The sequence below is a fragment of the Euphorbia lathyris genome, chromosome 4 (genome assembly GCF_963576675.1).
Source record: "Euphorbia lathyris chromosome 4, ddEupLath1.1, whole genome shotgun sequence".
NCBI lineage: Eukaryota > Viridiplantae > Streptophyta > Magnoliopsida > Malpighiales > Euphorbiaceae > Euphorbia > Euphorbia lathyris.
The window spans coordinates 17,548,534-17,569,583 of record NC_088913.1 but is presented as its reverse complement, the minus strand read 5'-3'; the positions used below and the strand labels follow the sequence as shown (position 1 = coordinate 17,569,583).

Here is a 21,050-nt window from a genome sequence, read left to right as displayed (position 1 = left end):
TGATGATCTAAAGACAGTTGTCCTGTGAAACTAGCTATATAATCTGTTGTATGGTTTCCCTCCCGATACATATAAATGAATCGAACATCCCACTCTCGAACAAACAAGTCACAACACTTCTAAATAATCCAATAAAAACGATGACACATAGAGGAACCTCAAAAACCATCTATAAAACAACATTTGAATCAAGCTCAAACACCACCATCAATTCTTATTCAACTGTTTAGTATTCACCTTTCGAAAAAAAATTACAAAACTGAAAAAGAAAATGCAGATCAAGAAAAGTACATCGAACTTGATAACTTGCCGGATCCGATTTGATATTCTCTGCCAGAGTTACCTGCAAAACAGAACCGGAGACAGGATCTCCGGGAAAACTCTCCGACGATCAAGTCAGTTTTTGTAAGAAGGTTGGTAATTTGACAATAGTATTGCGGGGAAAATTGTGAGCGTACCTTTTTCCCTCGTTCTTAAGGCCTTTTATAGGTGTTTTTTAGGTAACCGCCGAGGGCGGTTACTCCTTAGTGGGCCACGTTCTGAGAGCGGTTCCCCCTTTTTAGGCCATGTCCCTTTCGTGGCTTTCATGGCAACGAACGTGGTTTTGAGTGGGAGTCTTGATGCTCCGTTTAGGAATTCGGGGCGGTTACTCGCTTCACCCGTTTCCGCTTATTCGGGTCCCATTCGGGGCGGTTACTCGCTGCGCCCGCTTCCTTTATTCGGGTCTCATCCGATCTTAGACCATAGGTCTAAGTATGGGCTGGGCCTGCGAAATGAGTATGACCCGGTTTAGCCTCGCGGGTCATCACATGCCTCCCCTTTAGTTTGATACAAGAGCCCTTTAGGGTCTGTTCATAGGGGACGCTTCGTTTTCGCTTGTCTATTCAAAATTCAAAAACTTGTGAATTTTTCCTCTTTCGTTATTTCTTTTCCGGCGTCGTCTTTTCCGGCGTTGACCTCTTATTTCCGTCATTTCTCTGTGTTGTCTTTCCCATGTAAGTTTTCCTCTTCATAATTTGTACCTCGTTCGGCTTTTTACTTCTGTTTATTTCTTTTCCTCAACATGTCGAACCCCGACCTTGACTTCGCACCGTTCGATGAGAGCTACGTCCGCGAGGTTTCTCATGAAGTTGATGAGATGGTTGATGAAGTTTCAACCAGTTCTCATGGGTCTGATTCCCACCCCGCTGACTTCCTCCACCTGGCGAATACAACCGACGAGGGTCTAGGTTTTGACCCTAAGAAGTTGATTCCGCCACTTGTCCCAACCCCCCGTTTGTTACCAAAGAGGGACAGGTCGGGAAGCCTAGTTTGTCGCGAGACCATTGAGGATTTGCAGGTGCAATATCCTTGGCTCCAAGGTCTCGAGACCATCATTCCCGGGGAGGATAGAGGACCGGGCGATTACCCAAAGGGGTATTTCACCATTTTCGTCGCCCAGATTATCTGCGGCTTCACTTATCCGCTGGCGGATGAGATTGCTTCCATCCTCGACGGTTACGGAATCGCACCCGGGCAGTTACATCCAAATGGATGGGCCGACTTGACCCTGGATAAATTTCTGGCGGATTGTTTGGAGGTTCCTTTCTCGCTTAAAATTTTCTCCAAGCTTCATCATTTCATAAGTTCGGCGGGGTATTTCACTTTCATCCGCCAGAGCGGATACTATGGTTTTGACGAGAAACTGAACAAGATCCGCGAGTGGGATCGCTCTTACTTTTTTATCAAGTTTAATGAGGGAAATCCGAACTTCCTTCGCCATTGGGGCCGGCCCAATGTGAAAAGTTTGAACTTCGGTTATCCCAGCGAGGAAGAATCCGCCGTCATCAAGTTCCTGAAGAATACCCCTCCTTTTGTATGGACATATGATCAGGCCTTCCATATGCTAAGGAGCAGAGTAGCGATTGCCTACCGCGAGGGGGATCGCGTGGTCTATATCCCTTATCGCGTTTTTGTACAAGGTACTTTTTATTTCCAAGTTGATGATTTCTTTTAACCCTTTGCAGGGGTGATCCTTTATCTCAAATCGCTGCAGATCGGGAGGCTAAAGCCTTAGCGAGAAGGAAGAAGCGGATGGCGGGAACCGCCTCCGTTGTAGGGGCGGATTCTTCTGGAGGAACGATTCCTTCCATTGAGGCGGCTTCTCCTATAAGGGCCTCCGTTTCACAAGGTCCCACTTCTGCCTCCGAGGATCTTCCTTTGACGAGGAAGCGGAAAATAAGTGCGGATACAGAGTCTTCTCGTCCCAAGAAGAAGAACACCTCCGTGTCCCTTACTGTTGGCGGTACACCCGTATCCGCCTCATCCAAAGGAAAGAGCAGTACCCCAATTCATGAGGTATCCTGATCTATTCCCTCTTTCTATATTGCTACTTTTTTCCTCATGAGCTATCTGCTGTTCTCTTGATATTTTTCTTTACGCCTTTGCAGCCAATTCCCGACATCAGCGGATGGTGGACTAGGACCTTTGGCATGGCCGTGAGTTTTTCTTGCAAGGACATTATCTCTTCCATATGCAATGTCCTCGGGCGGCTTCCCTCTGCTTCCCGTGTGCGCGAACAAGTACCGCTCCCTACCGCTGTGGAGGGGATCGAGAAGTGTTCTGTAGAGGTATATTTTTGCTTGTCATTCTCTTTCAAGGATCTTGCGTCCATTGTAACCGCCTATTTCTATTCGCCCTTTTTTATTCGTGAGCCGTCTTATATGCAGATTATCAATTTCGCTGAGGGCATTCTCCGAAGGGATGCCGAGCGAGCCAAGGAGTTGGAAGGTCTTGGTACTGAATTGGCGACTCAGAAGTCGCTTTATGATGATGTCCAAGGGAAGGTGAAGGTCCTAGAAGGCGCCCTTCAGAAGGCTGTGAGCGAGAAGGAGGAGGCTCTTAAATCTCTTCAGGCTAAGTCCGATGAGCTGCGAAAGGCCCTCGATGATCTAGCTGATTCCAAGGAGATACAAAAGAAGAGGGCTGAGGAAATTCTGGCTGAAGACGGTGCCCGCATCTACTGGTATGGGGAGCGGATTCATGCCGCTTATGAGCATGGACATCAGGGTCTCGTACTTAACCGCCCCAAGGTTCCCATCCCTGAAAAGGATTTAACTGAGAAGTGGGACAAGCTGGAAGCCGAGGATGCTGATATGGATGAGGTACTCCTCTTAGATTGGAAGAGTTTTCAGGAATCTCCAATTATCGGCGAGATCTCTACCCAGAATGCGGAAGAAGGGGCACCGCAGGACATCTCTCAGCCTGAGCAAGAGGTACCGCCCTCTGAAGCAGTTATTGATTCGAGGGTTGAGGATTCGCTTGAAGTAGATCCGCCCACTGAAGGAGATGAGGGAGTCGCTGGAGGCGAGGAAAGCAATAGGGGTGAAGGAGAGGAAGCCGTAGCATAGTTTAATTTATATTTGGACTTTTTGTATGTAACAAACTGCCCGTATATATTAATTTTCTTTCACTTGCCGCTTTGCCTTGCCTATACGTGCGATCATTGTCACTTTATTTTCATGTATGATCCTTGCCTTTTGCCGACTTCATACTTGTAATTCTTCATAGTAATTTTTGCTTTCGCTAGGGTGGCCAAACCCTTTTTGCAATTTTTGAGTACTCGTTTATTCGCTTAATTTTATGCCTTACTCTATTATTTTTCTTTCGAAAATAATATAATCATAAGGTTAATCATAAGGTTTTGCGAGTGATGCGTAATCATGCATCCGCCTTTCTTTAATAGGCAACACATTTATGTGTTTTTTGAGTTTAACCCTAAGGGTTTTGCGAGTGATGCGTAATCATGCATCCGCCTTTCTTTAATAGGCAACACATTTATGTGTTTTTAAGAATAATCCGCATTCGGGCGTAACATATTGAATAAATGTAATAATTGAATACCTTTATTGATAAAGAGAAAAGGTTTATTACATAGGTACACCAACTGTGTGGGATCAAAGCCTCATTAAAACCTTTTATCAGAAAACCCAATGGGAAAAACTCATAAAAGGAAAAAGAGTACTCGTCATTTCCTCGAACTACTCGGCCTTTTTATATAGGCGTAGATTCTCTAGATTCCAGGTGCGCGGGAGCTTCTTTCCGCTTATTTCTTCTATTTCAAAAGTGGCTGGTCCCAGCTTCTTGGATACTTTGTATGGTCCGATACAGTTGACGCCCAGCTTGCCTTTGCCATCTCTGGATTGTATTTTATCCGCTTTTTTCAAGACCAAGTCGTTCTCGTTGATTATTACTTTTCGCATTCTTCTGTCATGATATTTCTTGATTCTATTGCGGTATACTGCCATTCGCATGTAAGCTTTTTCTCTTCGTTCCTCCACAGAATCCAAAGCATCTCTAATGTTGATAGGATTTTGTGTGTCGCAATAATAAATTATCCGATCTGTGGGCGACTTGATTTCAACAGGTAGGACTGCTTCGGCTCCATAAACTAGCGAGAAAGGTGTTTTGCCTGTTGCTGTCTTTACAGAGGTTCTGTATGCCCACAACATATGGGTATCTCATCCGCCCAACCTATTTTTTTGTCTCCTAGCCGCTTCTTGATGCCTTGAATCATGGCCCTGTTGGTAACCTCCGTCATACCATTCGATTGGGGATGGTTTACGGGAGAAAAATGATTTTTGATCCCCATGCTTTCGCAGTATGCTTTGAACTTGGCACAGTTGAACTGGGTGCCGTTGTCGGTTATAAGCTTTTGCGGGATTCCAAATCGCATGATAATGTTCTCTCGTAAGAACTCGATCATTCGCTCAGGTGTTTGTGCGGTTACTGCCTCCGCTTCTACCCATTTGCTGAAGTGGTCAACTGCGACTATCAAGTACTTCCTTTTCTTTGTCGTTTCTGGGAATGGACCCACTATATCGATTCCCCATGTTGCGAATGGCCACGCCGTCATTATAGCGATTTGTTCGGCTCCGGGAACATGCTTTTCATTCGCATGTATTTGACAATTGTGACATTCCGCAACCATCTTCTGGGAATCTTCCACCACCTTGGGCCAGTAGTATCCCATCAGTTTGACCTTTCTTGCCAACGCCGCCGAAGCTTCGTGCGCGCCACAAATTCCTTCATGTAATTCTCGCAGCACGTAGTCTCCTTCGTTGCGACTAATGCATTTCAACCATGGACATGTGTACGATTTCCGATACAAAGTTCCATCCCGAATTGAGTATCGAGCTGACTGCCCAATTAGCTTTCTGGCTAAGCTCTTATCAACCGGTAAATCTCCCTGCTCCAGATATTGGCGAATGGGCATCCGCCAATCTTCATCGTCTTCCAGTTCTTCGATGACCATAATCTGATCGACCTCGAATGCTGGTGCCGATTTTATTTCCAAATTGCATGCCTTTTGACTCCATGGTTCTCTACTTGCCGCTGCTTTTGCCAATTCGTCAGCCTTTGCATTTTGGCCTCGCGGAACATGCACCATCTCCCAAACGACTCCCTTGTGCGTTAACTCTTGTGTCAATCTGCCGACTACCTGATGGTATTTTACTAGCTCCTCCTGTTTCACCAGATAATTTTTTGTGATCTGGTTTATCATGAGTTTGGAATCGCTGTAGATTACCACTCTTTCTGAGGTGAGTTCATTGAGCAACTTCAATCCGCATATCATTGCTTCATACTCTGCGGCATTATTGGTAGTTTTGAAAGTTAATTTTGCTGCATAGCACAGGCGAATAACCTCCGGGCCCTTGATGACGACTCCCAGCCCAGCTCCATCTGTAGATAATGCCCCATCTGTGTACATGCTCCACTCTTCTTTTTGTGCCTTCGGACATTCATCGTCATCCCAGGTGAATTCGTTCAGGAAATCGGCGAGTACTTGGCTCTTTAGCGCTGGTCTCCCTTCATAGCGAATATCGAATTCTCCCAGGCGAATTGACCATTCCATCAACCGGCCGGATGCGTCAGGTTTCTGTAATACCTTTCGCATTGGGATGCCAGTTCTCACAATGATAGTATACGCCTGAAAGTATGGTTTCAATCTAGCCGCCGTGGTTATCACTGCGAGGGCCATTTTGTCCAACTTCGAATACCGGAGTTCTGCATCCTTCAGGACTTTGCTCACGTAGTACACTGGATATTGTTGCCCTTCTTCTTCTCGCACCATCACAGTGCATATCGCCATATTGGTGACGGATACGTAGAGAAATAAATCTTCTCCATCCTCCGGCCTACTCATTAAGGGCGGATAACACAGTAATCGCTTTATCCCCTCGAATGCTTCTTGACAATCCGGCGTCCATTCAAAGGACTTGGATTTTTTTGATGGCATTGTAGAAAGGTAGACATCTCCTAGCTGAGCATGATATGAATCGCCCTAATGCCACCAACCGCCCATTTAGTCTCTGTACTTCTCTTATGCTCCTCGGCGTTTTCATCTCCATTACTGCTTTAACCTTCTCGGGATTCGCCTCAACTCCCTTGCCGCTGACAATGAAACCCAGGAACTTTCCCGCTCTTGCTCCGAATGTGCATTTCTCTGGGTTCAATTTGAGGCCATATTTGATTAGCACTTCTAGGATTTCTTTAATATCCTGCGGGTGGTCTTGCATTTTCTTACTTTTGATGATCATGTCATCAACGTAGATCGAGAAGTTCTCGCCGGATTTGTCTGAAAATATCTTGTTCATCATCCTCTGGTATGTTGCTCCCGCGTTTTTCAATCCAAAGGGCATCACCTTGAAGCAATAAGTCGCCTGGTGAGTTATGAACGATGTTTTGATTTCATCCGCCTTCTCCATGGGTATCTGATGGTAACTGGATTTCACATCGGTGAATGATAAAGCTTCATATCCTGCAGTTCCATCTACCAATATATCAATGTTAGGAAGCGGATACATATCCTTCGGACATGCCTTGTTCAGATCTTTGAAGTCGACGCACATTCTGTACGTTCCATTTGGCTTTTTGACTAGCACCACATTGGCTAACCACTCCGGATAGGTGACTTCTCGAATTGCATCTGACTTTAGCAGATCCGCCACTGCTTTTTCAATCGCCTTTTGCCGCTCAGGAGCATGTCCTCTCTTTTTCTGTCGTACTGGGGTTGCACCTTTGTCTACATTCAAACGATGGGTTGCTACGTCTGGACTTATTCCTTTCAGTATTTCATTTGGGGCGGCAAATGCCGACTCACATTGGACCAGCACCTCGGCAATGGCTTTCTTTGTTTCTTCGGGGAGGCCCGTCGCTATTCGCACATTTTTGTCGCTTGAGATGGCGAATAGTTCCATTTCTCCCAATGCTTCTGCTGGCAACTTCTCCTCTACCCTATCTTCCTCGTCTGGCTTTGGTTCAAGTGACAATGTATAGGCCTGTTGAGATACAAGTTGATCACCTTCAACTATGACTCGCCCTTGGTGTGTTGGTAAATGTAATGTTAAATGCTTCATTGAGATGAGCGACTCCGTTTCTGACAGGAATGGGCGTCCCAGAATTATGTTGTAGGCCAATGGGAGATCAACAATTGCGAATTCTAAATCACCTCGCCATTTTAGCTTTTTATCGCCCATTTCTGCCTCCAACACCACCTGTCCACTTGTTTGAGAGGATTGACCCCCAAAACCTGTTACATCCATGAATGTATGTTCCACTCGCTCATCATTAATTCCCAACTTGTTGAATGCAGTCCGAGTAATAACATTACAAGAACTGCCAGTATCAATAAGGACCCGCTTGACGTCCCACCCTTCTACAGCCATTGTAATCACCAAAGCATCCGCATGCGGCTCCGTGATTCGCGCGAATGAGTAATTGAGGGCATCCCCCCTATGAGTGTTGCTTTTTCGCTGTTCACGGCGAGCTCTTTTTGTTGGAGGCTCATAGATCCCGCCGGATATCACGTTTATCACTCCTTTTTTCTGCTTCTTTTCGGGCCTTGCCTCTTCTTCATGTGGTAATGTTGCTTTCTCGTCACTAGTCTCCTTTCGTACAAATTGATTCAGCTTGCCCCTTTCGATCAGCCTTTCAATCTCCTTCTTCAATTCATAGCAATCGTTCGTGTCGTGGCCGTTCAATCTGTGGAACCTGCAATATTTGTTAGGATGTCGCCCCAAACTAGTTCGACCTTTTACCTCGGGAAACCGCACATCCTTCTTCAGGGGGCTCTTTTCGATCCAAAGTAACACCTCTTGGCGAGTCGTGTTTAATGGTGTCTGATATCCGCCACTTTGAAAGGGGCGATCGCCTCTTCGAACAAAATTACTTTTGGACTGGGTCTGGCGCCGATTGTCCGAAGTGGATCTAGCGGCATCTCTTTCTCGCCGGGTTTGAGCCCTATGTTCCCTGTTGACATCATCCACTTCCATGAATTCCTTTGCTATTTTCATGAGTTCGGCCACTGTGCGCGGCTTGTTGCAGATGATTTCCTCCCGCATACTCCAATCTGTGGTTCCATCTTCCATGATGTTGCGGATGCTCACGATATCCGGGTTTTGCAATCGCACCAGAATATCGTTGAATGCGACAATAAATTCCCTTAGGGAATTATAGTTCCTCTGTTTGATCTCCTTCAGCTGCCTATCCGTCACATCCGCTGCTTTACAGCCCACAAATTTCACACAGAAATCCCGACTATATTGATGCCAATTGTGAATAGATTCTACGGGTAAAGATCGAAACCAATCAGATGCGGCTCCGCCCAAAGTTGTCGAGAATAACCTGCAAATGATGCTTTCACTCGCTCCTGGAACATCCATTAGTTCTCTGTAGTTCCTGACATGAGCCTCAGGATCAGAATTTGGATCCCCATAGTATTTAGGTATCGCGGGCGCTTTGATTCTGTGATCTGGAATGAATTCCCGCAACGAAGGGGCAAAAGGTGAATCGCTCTAGACCTCTGCTCTCAGCCTAGGCGAGTACCCCATTCGCTCCATCATGCTTCGTAATTAATCTTCTAAGTCAATATCGGGTATTCGCCGGACTTCTTCCATCCGCTGCTGGTGAATTCTAGGTGGCATCCACCCGCCCATCGGTGTTGAGATGTGTGCCTGTTGGGGGACTAACCGCTGTCCCGTTATAGGATCAAAGTTCCATGTGTGCTCTCGCCCAGGAGTCATCAACTCCGAATGTCTGTGAGGAAAAGGTTCCACTTGCTGTAGCGGAAGAGTGCCTTGCACTCCTGGCAACGGTTGGGATGGCTGCCAGGTCGGATGTATCGTCATAATGAGATCTGGGTGCGAGTAGTTGCTCGGGTGGCTGTGTGGGTTTGTGCGACTACTCTGGCCCACTTGATTTGGCGCCTGAGATGGCTGCGGGAGGGCCGATATGACAGGGATAGTCGGTGATTGTGTTGAGATAACCACAGGTTCTTGAGGAGCAGCCGCCACGGCGGTATTGTGTTCGGCGAGGGCAGTTAGTAAACTAATCATTCGATCTCCAGCCGCCTGGCTCATGTTCGAAGCCAAGACTTGTCCTGCCATCTGCACGAAATCACTATTGGACATTTCCATCTCAGTTTGCACTTGGACTTCCAATAAGGGACTCAATTGTCCCGAAGGACCCGATGAGCTAGGCACCACAGGCTGTGTACTTGCAGGTTGCGAATTCGCAATCCGTGGTCCCCTAGAGTTCATACTGGTTGATCTAGTGGTAACGCCGGTCGTTCGTGATGGTTTTGACATGTTCTTCGTGTACCTTTAACCAAATGTTGGTAAAAAAGGTCCACGCTCACCGCACCAATGATAACTTGCCGGATCCGATTTGATATTCTCTGCCAGAGTTACCTGCAAAACAGAACCGGAGACAGGATCTCCGGGAAAACTCTCCGACGATCAAGTCAGTTTTTGTAAGAAGGTTGGTAATTTGACAATAGTATTGCGGGGAAAATTGTGAGCGTACCTTTTTTTCTCGTTCTTAAGGCCTTTTATAGGTGTTTTTTAGGTAACCGCCGAGGGCGGTTACTCCTTAGTGGGCCACGTTCTGAGGGCGGTTCCCCCTTTTTAGGCCATGTCCCTTTCGTGGCTTTCATGGCAACGAACGTGGTTTTGAGTGGGAGTCTTGATGCTCCGTTTAGGAATTCGGGGCGATTACTCGCTTCACCCGTTTCCGCTTATTCGGGTCCCATTCGGGGCGGTTACTCGCTGCGCCCGCTTCCTTTATTCGGGTCTCATCCGATCTTAGACCATAGGTCTAAATATGGGCTGGGCCTGCGAAATGAGTATGACCCGGTTTAGCCTCGCGGGTCATCAGAACTAAATCTCACATTGATTATCAAGTAAGATATTATGGATACTTATAAAAAAACACGTAACACTCGTGATATCCTACAGCGTGATACCTTATAGAAAAGAGTACATGGAATTCGTTATTCAATTAATACTTCTTCACCGAAGTATAGATATATATATAGGAAATCTTGAACTCTAGTTTATATATATTGAAAATTAATTAGCAAAAGTGGAAATGTATATTTGAGAAAGCTATGGTCATCCTCCTTGGACTCTATTTTGGGGTGAAAATTACAAAAGTCTGTCTTGTCTCGTGAACTTTTGTTTGGAATATAGCCTTGAAATTGCTGCTATGAGAATTAATAGATCTTGGAACTAACCATACTTCCAAAACTATAATTTAATGGTGTCATTTCTAACCAAATTATGGATACTAAATTTTGGAAATTATGAACAAACGTTCATTTCAAAATTAATTTTGGAAATTTTGAATAAACATTTATTTCAAATTTGTACAACCGTATAATTATGGGATCCACCTAATCTATTATTGGAAATTAATGAATAAAGGAGAAATTTCATATTTAAATAACTTCTAATCAATTTAATTTTTAATAATCCATTTATTACGTTGTAATGCAATGTAATCAATGTTGTAAAGTAATCAAAGATGTAATATAATGAAATGGAATAATGATTCCATTATCATGTTTGGTTGACAAATTTTAATAAAACTGATAAAATGTAATACGTATGTTTATATTAGTTAAATACATTTTTTATATTTTTTTTGTATTTTTCTCTTTTTTGTTTCGTTTCACATTTTTCCATTTTCTTTTTCTTTTTCCGTGTTTTCATGTTTTTTACATTAGTTTTTTCATTTTTCATTTTTCCTGTTTTTCGTCGTTTTTCTCATTTTCTCATTTTCGCATTTTTCATGTTTTTTCTTCTATTCCTTTTTTCATGTTTTTCATATTTTTTCTCGTTTTCATTTTTTGTTGCCTTTTCCCGTTTCCCATTTTTTGATTTTGCGTTTTTTTCATTTTTTTCATTTTTGGTTGTTTCAATTTTTTCTCGTTTCTGTTTTTTTTTTGCATTTATTTCTCGTTTTGGGCTTTTCACGTTTTCTCCTTTTCAAATTTGGTTGGTTTTTATGTTTTAATGTTTTTCCGTATTTCGCTATTACTAATAAAAATATAAGAGTAAATCGTAATGAGAATTTTGTTTGTAATGACCATTACATAAATTTGTAAAGGAAAATTGAATGATATATTTATGATTCAATTACGATAAAAATAATGTGACTAACCAAACATGTTAATTAACCTTGATTGTAATAGACATTCCCATTACAATGTACCAAACCGGCCTTAAATAAAATTAGTGGGCCCGTTAGAAGATATACAATCAATACATTATACATGGTTCAGATTTTGAACAACCACAAACCTCCATTTTAAAGATAATTTTTTTTTTTTTATAAATTTTCTTCTTTTCTTCTTAAAAAAATAAAAATAAATACTAATGCATATATGCCTTATCAAAATGGATCTTATTTTTCCTGTGTGCAATCCACGTAAAGACCCATATATAAATCCTCAAAAAATGGTGCTTCATAACATCAACATTCATATTAAATTATATGAATTTTGGACAAATCATGTTAACCTGAAATTCATGAAGTTGGCTTGGTTGTTGGATTAGGAACTAATTATTTTCTAGCGCAAATTACTAATAAGTGTTGCAGTGGAAGAATCAAACCTCAATTTCATATTACCGGTTGATATAACATCAAATAAATGAGCTTGAATGCTCATTTAAAGGGCTAACAACCGATTTAAAGATATGGATCTAAGCCAAGAGACCCATATCGAAAGAGGACTGCAAAGGTTCATACATAGAACATATTCTCTTCAAGGAGCTGCCTAAGAGTACATATGGACCAATGATCGGTTCGGACCTCAAAGACACGCTCCTAGCTTTCATACTCAATTATGAAATGTGGAATGGAATTAACCAAAAGGTCCAAAGCTAATAAAGGGTTCGAACGTGTAAAGGTATTAAATCATCTATAAGTAGCCTTGATTTCAAAACCTCAGGGTATGTCATTCTTAATACAATCAATCTTCTAATAATTGCTTTCAAATTTAGTTGTACTTCTCAGTACATCTCTGACTTAAGCATCAAAGAGGGTTCGTCAGACCCCGGCCTCTTTCTGTCCGTGTGTTGCTGTCTCAGATCACCTGAAGTAGTTGGAAGTCAGAATTCAATACAAAGAACATTACTAGCCACAAAAATCCTACACGAAAATGGATTCGGGTAAGATAAAACCACGAACTACAAACAGACGTAAAAGAGGAGAGAAACAACAAGGGGTTCAGACAACAGGCTTGGGTTAAAATTATAGGTAGGTAATACTATTTATAACTAAAGTGCTAGAATTAATTAGTTGTTCTAAAAAAAAAGCTTGAGACATTTTTTTCTGGTTAGTTCCAAGACGAAAGCAAAATTTGGTTATAAAAGGGTTTGTTTGCAGCATTTTATGAATGATATTAACAAGAATGATGAATTATTTGTCCTGAAATTAAATTTGATATTGTTAATTATTTTATTTTTTTTCATAGGGAAATTAGATGGATAATGTATTTCCTTAGAGTGGGCCAAATATGAAACCACCGAGATTGATTGTATGAAATGGTTAATGTACATTGTACGTATAGTGGACCAAGTGTGAAACCACTTACTGAGTCCACTTGAAGTTGTTTCATAGTCCAATAAAATGTCAGAAATCATCCTAAGAAAGCTCCAAATAGAAGAAAACTATAATTATTAAATAATAAATGATAAACAGTTGGAGCTCCTCGATAAATCCTACATTTTCGAATAAGATCTAATCGGACTTTAAAAATCTATCTATTACTATATACTAAAGCTGTAAACTTCTTAATCTCTAAACGCTGATCTGTTATTTTCTAATTTTTTTTTGTGATTATTTAATTTATTCCCTAATTTATGTCACAGATATTGATGGTTTACGGTTTCAAAACCCTGTCCACCTTCTTCAATTATGGTTTCAAAACCCACTTCCATCAAATGTTTACTTCATTTCCAATTTCATCAATTGCTCCAGTCCCCCTCTCCTCGATTGCGATCTCTCTCTCAATCCAAATCAGACGGTAATTTCTGCTTCATCACTATAGCCGCAAGTTCTTTTAGCCCTCACTCTCCTTCATCCGTTCGTCCTCCATCATTGGTTCGTACTCCATCTTCATCTTCAGTTAATCATCATTGGATTTCTCTTCAGTTCATCATCATTATATTTTAACTTTCGTTTTAGATTTCATTCTTTTGGGGTTAATTTTGTTTGCACTAACAAGTGTTTGTTTAGAAACGATCTAATTAAATTTTGCAGGTGCACGCATTGCAAACGACAACTTCATGGACATGAACTCTAATTGAGGAAGCCAACCCAGAATTTTAACACAAAAAATCCAGGCCGTTTTAAGGTGCGATTTTATTATATTTGGTCTTTTGGTTGCTTCTTATGTGTGGTATTGTTATTTGGTCTTTTGGTTGCTTCTTATTTGTGGTATTGTCATTTATTGGTACTTTGTTTTTTTTGTGAGAAAATTGAGTACTTTCGATTTCTATTCAATTTCCAACGACAGAAGATTCTTGTGGATTCATTCTCTCTCAATTTTTGTTATATATAATGCCCTTGAGTTTCTCATGATGTCCTTCTATAGTATATACTTACTCCTTGTGCTGCTCTTTCTTATTAGTTTCTCATGATGTCCTACTATTTTGCCTCTCATCTTGCTGCTAGAGTTTAACTATTCATATCTATATTCCCTCACTGAATCTCTTGTACATGTAATGGTGGTCAAGGTAATGTTTCTCAAATAGACAACTTTGGAGAATAAAGAAGTCTTCCAAAACAAAGTTATTGCAGGAATAAGGTAAACACTCATGGTTAATATATTGTACATTTCCTTACTTCCATGAGTTTCAACATTAATTCATATATATTATGATTTTTTTTTATTTCCCTAAAATTTGCAATTGCTTGGTTTCTCTCTTTTTCTTTTACAAATCGTTTTGCTTATGAAATTCTGTTGTAATGCCTGTTTCCATGAGAAAACATTCTTTTATCTATATGTGGCTAGGTAACCTTTCTTTATTATTAATTTCCCTGTAAGTAAGTGATACAGATTGAAAGCGATAAATGGAGGTTTTAATCGTAAACCAACGAAGAGTTTCTTCTCTAGCTAAACTAGAAGGGGTGAATCCCAATAACAAGGTATAAACCTCGGTTCTCAAAGAGAATAATGTTTTATTGATATAAGTTGCCGTCATTCTTACAAAATGAGGGTTTAAATACTTCCCCTTAATGATAACAAAAGACAAGGATTACCCCTACTAGGGTTACAATAAGGCTATCCCTAAAAGGGTAAAATAGGTGATACGCCCCGACAAACAGTACATTGGTATAGGTACGGATTGTCAGGGTTGTTGGTGATACGCCCCGCCCAGGGTAGATGTTGATACGCCTCCTTGCGTACTCCTAGATTCGCCCCCCTTGCTTGTCCTGGGGATCCGCCCTCCTAGGTATAACCTCCATGGGTCTGATGTCTGGGGATTCGCCAGAGCGCCTGTGATCAGTGATCTCAGTTAGGATGTCCGCATCATTCTCTCCTTCTTTAAAAGAACTCGGCACTGATTCGCCCTGTTTGAACTCCAAAGGACCATCCGACTTCCATGGGCTAAGGTCACGGATGTTGAATGCTGGTGAGATTTTACCAAGCCAGTTCCGCAATGCTATATGATAGGCATTGGCATTGACCTTCTTGGTGATCTTATATGGCCCGTATTTCCTAGGCCGAAGCTTGCTACTGGCGGCGTTGGCGAGTCTCTCTTTGCCCAAATATACCATAACCTCATCCCCGACTTCAAACTGTAGGTCCCTGCGGTGCTCATCCGCCTTAGCCTTTAATTTCTGATTTCTCTCCTCAAAAGTCTCTCTCACCTCTTGGTGCATCTGTACATAATCCTTGGCCAGCTGGTTGGCAGTCACGTTTCCTTTAGGAAGATAGGCTATATCAAGGACGTGATTCGGGGTCTTTGTGTATACCACCTCAAATGGGGATCTCCCGGTTCCCGAATGTACAAAGCCGTTGTAGGCGAACTCAGCTTGGGCTAGAACCACATCCCACATCCTGGGCTTATCCTTACACTTGCTGCGCAGTAAGTTTCCCAAGGTTCTATTGACCACTTTTGTCTGTCCATCTATTTGAGGGTGGGCGGTGGTACTAAACTTTAGAGACGTATCGAACAAAGCCCACAATGTCTGCCAGAAGTGACTGAGGAACTTCGTATCACGATCCGAGACAATGCTCTTAGGTACGCCATGTAGCCTGACAATCTCTTTGAAGAATAGCTTAGCAGTCGCTGAGGCATCATTAGTCTTGCGACATGGTATGAAGTGAGCCATCTTTGAAAACCGATCAACCACGACAAAGATGGAATCCATGCCCCTCTGAGTTCTGGGTAATCCTAGTACAAAGTCCATGGACAGATCCTCCCATATGGTCTCTGGCACAGGCAAAGGTAACTGCAAGCCCGCATTTGTAGTGCGTCCCTTAGCGGTCTGGCAAACATAGCACCGTTCTACTAAGTAGGCAACATCCCTCCTCATCTTAGGCCAGAAATAACGGGAACTCACTGCTTCATATGTCTTGTCTCGCCCAAAATGTCCTCCAAGGGATCCGCCATGTAGATCACGAATAACCTTCTCGCGGATCGAAGTGCAGGGTAAGCAAAGTTGGTTGCCCCTCATGAGATACTCATCCATCAGGTGATACGCTCCATCTCCATACTGGTTCTTACATTTTTCCTAGATACTACCAAAATCAGGATCCGCCAAGTATTCTCCTCGGATGTGTTCAAAACAATTGGTCTCCAGGTTTACTGTCTTGATTAGTGACACCCTTCGACTCAAGGCGTCCGCCACCTTGTTCTGTTTTCCAGCCTTATGGATAAGCTTATAGGGGAACTTATCTATGAAGGCGGACCACCGGGCATGCATGGAGCTTCGAAGTTGTTTCTGACTTCCCAGGTACTTGAGAGCTTGATGGTCAGTGTAGAGGATGAATTCTTTTCCCACCAAGTAATGCTCCCATACTTTCAACGCTCTCACTACAGCATAAAACTCTTGATCATACGTTGCCCACTTTTGCCGTGCCTCACAGAGCTTCTCACTGAAGTATGCAATGAGCCTCTTTTCTTGCATCAAGACACCACCAATCCCAACTCCACTGGCATCACACTCAACTTCGAACAGCTTATCAAAATCGGGATACGCCAGCACTGGCACTGTACTCATCTTTTCCTTGATCAAGGCGAAGCTCTCTTCTTGGGCGTCCGCCCACTCGAACCCCCTTCCCTTCTTCAAACATTCCGTCAACGGGGCCACTATGGAACTGAAGTTCTTAATGAATCGGCGATAAAACGTTGCTAGCCCATGAAAACTCCTGATATCCCCCACGTTCCTCGGAGTGGGCCATTCTCGGATGGCTCTTACCTTCTCCCCATCAACTTGGACCCCATCGCCACTAACCACGAACTCGAGGAAAACCAGACTTTCCATGACAAAATCACACTTCTTAGTGTTGGCGTATAGCTGGTGTTTCCTTAATAGGTCAAACACTATCCGTAAGTGCTCCACATGCTCCACCAAGGTCTCGCTATGAATCAGGATGTCATCAAAATACACAACTACAAATTTTCCAATCACTGGGCGAAGCACCTGATTCATCAGCCTCATAAAAGTACTGGGGGCGTTGGTCATCCCAAATGGCATAACTAACCATTCATACAATCCATCTCTCGTCTTAAAGGCGGTCTTCCACTCATCCCCAGATCGGATTCGTATCTGATGATAACCACTCCTGAGATCAATCTTGGAGAAGACCCGAGATCCGCCAAGTTGGTCCAGCATGTCATCCAATCTTGGAATCGGGAACTTGTACTTGATGGTGATCTTGTTAATAGCCCTACTGTCAACACACATCCGCCAAGACCCATCCTTCTTCGGTGTAAGTAAAGCTGGAACGGCGCAAGGACTCATACTCTCCCTAACGTATCCTATCTCGATGAGTTCCTCCACTTTCTGTCTCATGATGTCATTCTCCTTTGGGCTCATTTGATAATGTGGAAGGCTTGGTAAACTAGCCCCAGGCACAAGATCGATATGATGTTGGATGTCCCTCAAAGGTGGTAACCCACTTGGCAGTTTGTTAGGGAACAGATCCTGATATTCGCCAAGTAGGCGGGTCACTTCATTCGGCATCTCCCTTTCGTCCTTTTGGGCGGATTCGTGATTCGCCTTAACCATTACCACATACACCATTTGGCTCTCTTCACATTCGCTGACAAACGATTTGTGTGTAGGACAGACTACCAAAGTAGATTTCTCGTCGGCCTTTGGCTCTCTCATCATTGGCGTAAGGACGAACTTCACCCCATTCTTCACAAATCTGTAAGTGTTCTCTCTTCCTGCATGGATGGCATCGTTATCAAACTGCCAGGGTCAGCCCAACAATAGGTGGCAGACATCCATATCGACCACATCACAACAGACTTCATCACTGTAATCACCAATCACAATAGGTACCCTGCATCTCTAGGTCACCCTAAGCTCACCCACGTTTTTGATCCATCCCACTCTATAAGGGTCGGGATGCGCCTCCGCCAACAACCCGAACTTCTGAACGGCGTTGCTGCTCACAATATTCTATTGGCTCCCACTATCTATTATCACATTGCATCGCCCACCTTTCACAAGACAACGGGTCCTGAATAGGCGATGCCTCTAATCTCCCTCTACCCGGCTGGAGACTAACAAACGCCGTACCACATGAATGACGTATCTCTCTTCATCCGCCTCATCATCATCTTCTCCTAAGGGTTCGCAAAATACTTCATCCCCTTCGTCATAGTCATCCTCATACCTCTCCACCATGTTGGCGCTCTTCCTCCTAGGACATTCGTTGGATCTATGGCCTGGCTCATTGCACCGAAAACATTTGAAAGGTGATGGCCTCGCATACAGATTGTTGCTCTTAGGTGGTATAGGTGCTTCCTTGTATGGCCTAGTATCTCCAACAGATCCCCTTCCCACACTGTTAACCTTGGCCCCACTGGCACTCGCCACCTGCTTGCCTTTGTCGTAAGACTTCACATTATCTCTTCCTCCAGGCGTATACTCAGTAGTGGCGGATCTCCTGGATCTCCCAGTCAGTTGGGATTCAGCCTTGAGGGCTAAATTCCTAGCATCTTATACTCGAACCACCATCTGTGTGCCAATACGATCCTGGATGTTGTATCTCAACCCTTCTAGATACCTAGAGGTCTTTTGGCTTTCAGTTTCAGACAAGTTGGCTCTCGCCGAAAGCCTTAAGAACTCAGAAGTATACTCATGGACACTTCGGGTCCCTTGAGAGCATCCCCTGTAGGAGCTGTAAATATACTGCTCATAATCCGGCGGTAAGAACCGCTCCCTCAACATCGCCTTCATCCGTAGCCAAGATCGAATCGGATCTCTACCCCCTTTTCTTCTCTCTTCCCTTATCTGATCCCACCAAACTGATGCGCCACCCTTCAGGCGATACGCCACCAGCCTTACTTTCCTCTCATCAGGAATCCCAGCATACTCAAAGAAACGTTCCACTTCCGATAACCAGTCTAAGAATCCCTCTATATCCAGTTCGCCTCCAAAAGATGGTAAGTCTATTTTTAACTTAAAGGCATCATCTCTATCAAAGTTTCCTAGACCTGGATATACTCTAGCAACCTCCACACGTCGGTTGTCAACAAGCCCCACATCCCTCATAGTTCTAACGGTATCATCATTCCCGATACCCTCAAAGTCATCACTATCACTATCAGCGTTATGCACAAGGACAAAGTTGGGTCTTCTTACCTCAGGATCCCTAGGATCCATTTGTGGAAGCTATTGTTCAGGAACTCCTTCCTTTCTCTGGGTTGATCCTCTCGCGTTTGGTCGGATTAGAGCCCGAACCTCCAGTTTGAAGTTTTCTAGGGAGGTAGCCAGCTTCAGGAACCGTTGGTCGGTTTGCCTCTGCCGCTCATGGCTGGCCTGGATCTGCTCCGCGAGGTGCTCCATCAGCTCCTCATATCTCCGGTCACTGGTTTCCATGGAATCTTGCGGTTGTCGGGGTTGAACCATTGCCAAAAGAAGTTTCGGGTCAGGAAACGATCGGCTCTGATACCAACTGATACAGATTGAAAGCGATAAATGGAGGTTTTAATCGTAAACCAACAAAGAGTTTCTTCTCTAGCTAAACTAGAAGGAGTGAATCCCAATAACAAGGTATAAACCTCGGTTCTCAAAGAGAATAATGTTTTATTGATAAAAGTTGCCGTCATTCTTACAAAATGAGGGTTTAAATACTTCTCCTTAATGATAACAAAAGACAAGGATTATCCCTACTAGGGTTACAATAAGGCTATCCCTAAAAGGGTAAAATAGGTGATACGCCCCGACAAACAGTACATTGGTATAGGTACGGATTGTCAGGGTTGTTGGTGAATTACTTCGGGAGGAAGTAAACCTAGAGATCCGCCCAGGGTAGATGTTGATACGCCTCCTTGCGTACTCCTAGATTCGCCCCGCTTGCTTGTCCTGGGGATCCACCCTCCTAGGTATAACCTCCGTGGGTCTGATGTCTGGGGATTCGCCAGAGCGCCTGTGATCAGTGATCTCAGTTAGGATGTCCGCATCAGTAAGCGTTTTTAGGAATCATATATTGTTGTTCAACCTAATCTGTTTCTTTAGAATAACCCAAAATACAAAAAAAAAAAAGAAAGGTATTGTTCAACCTTCAACCACTTTGAACTTAGTAGAAGTAATGGTTGCTGGAACATGTCACTTAAGCCTGTTCATCAGTTGACAAGTTCAGAATAAGAAAAGCATGTTTGAGGTAGTTGTTGCTAAAGATTTAGAGCTTCTTGCTTAAGATCGAAATGGAGCCGTTTCTCGGCTTTGTATAATTGCTGTATAATTGCTTTGATATTTAATTTTTTTTTTTGTATCTGTGATTATAGTATGTATTAAATTAAATGGAATGTAATCAGCACGACATCTATTTTATAAATAAATCTGGAGAAAACTTTAGCTTCTTGGATGCCATGATATCAGGTTATACACAAAATGTTCTGATAGAAAGAATAATATATTTCTCTTTTACAGGAGATGCAAATGTCTAATGTCAATCCAAATCTTGTCGCAGTTATAAGCAGTTTGAAATAATTGGTTAAAGAACGTAATAATGAATGTAAAAAATTATAATTTGAGATGTATTTGGCTTCAAGTTTCAAGTTTATATGATCTCTATATGATCTTCAATTTACTTTGTAATCCATCTCTCCTTGCCACACTCTTTTTTCTTTCCAGTGGCTTTGTCTTCCTCTGTCTTTTCTTAACTTATTTATTGGTTTATTTTGTTTACATTTGTTTATATTGTCATTACCCTTGCTTATGGACAACACTTACGACAATTGAAATAATTAGATGTATGGATTTTTGAACTTTTGATGTATATGGATTAATTTAAACTTTTTAGTTCTTTCACATTTATTGTATCACGATAATCAAATTGTTTAGATATATACATTTGATTGTACTTATCATAATCTAGAACTTGGAATTAATGTGAGAACAACTTTACAATTTAAGTTAATGTAAGCACAATTTTATAATTAAAGGTTAAATAGAAAAATGAGTGCCTTACTTGATGTTTAATTATAACTAATAATGAAATGACGAATTTGTGGTTAATGAACTAATTTGGTAATTAA

At 42.6% G+C, this 21,050-nt stretch overlaps 1 long non-coding RNA gene across 1 annotated transcript; it reads left to right on the top strand.

The window, feature by feature from the left end:
• Window positions 1-12,989: 12,989 nt before the first annotated feature.
• On the top strand, window positions 12,990-20,723 carry LOC136227672 (uncharacterized). Its single transcript, XR_010688177.1, has 4 exons — window positions 12,990-13,106; window positions 13,194-13,425; window positions 13,585-14,131; window positions 20,443-20,723. It is a non-coding gene; the product is annotated as an uncharacterized lncRNA (long non-coding RNA).
• Window positions 20,724-21,050: the final 327 nt, after the last annotated feature.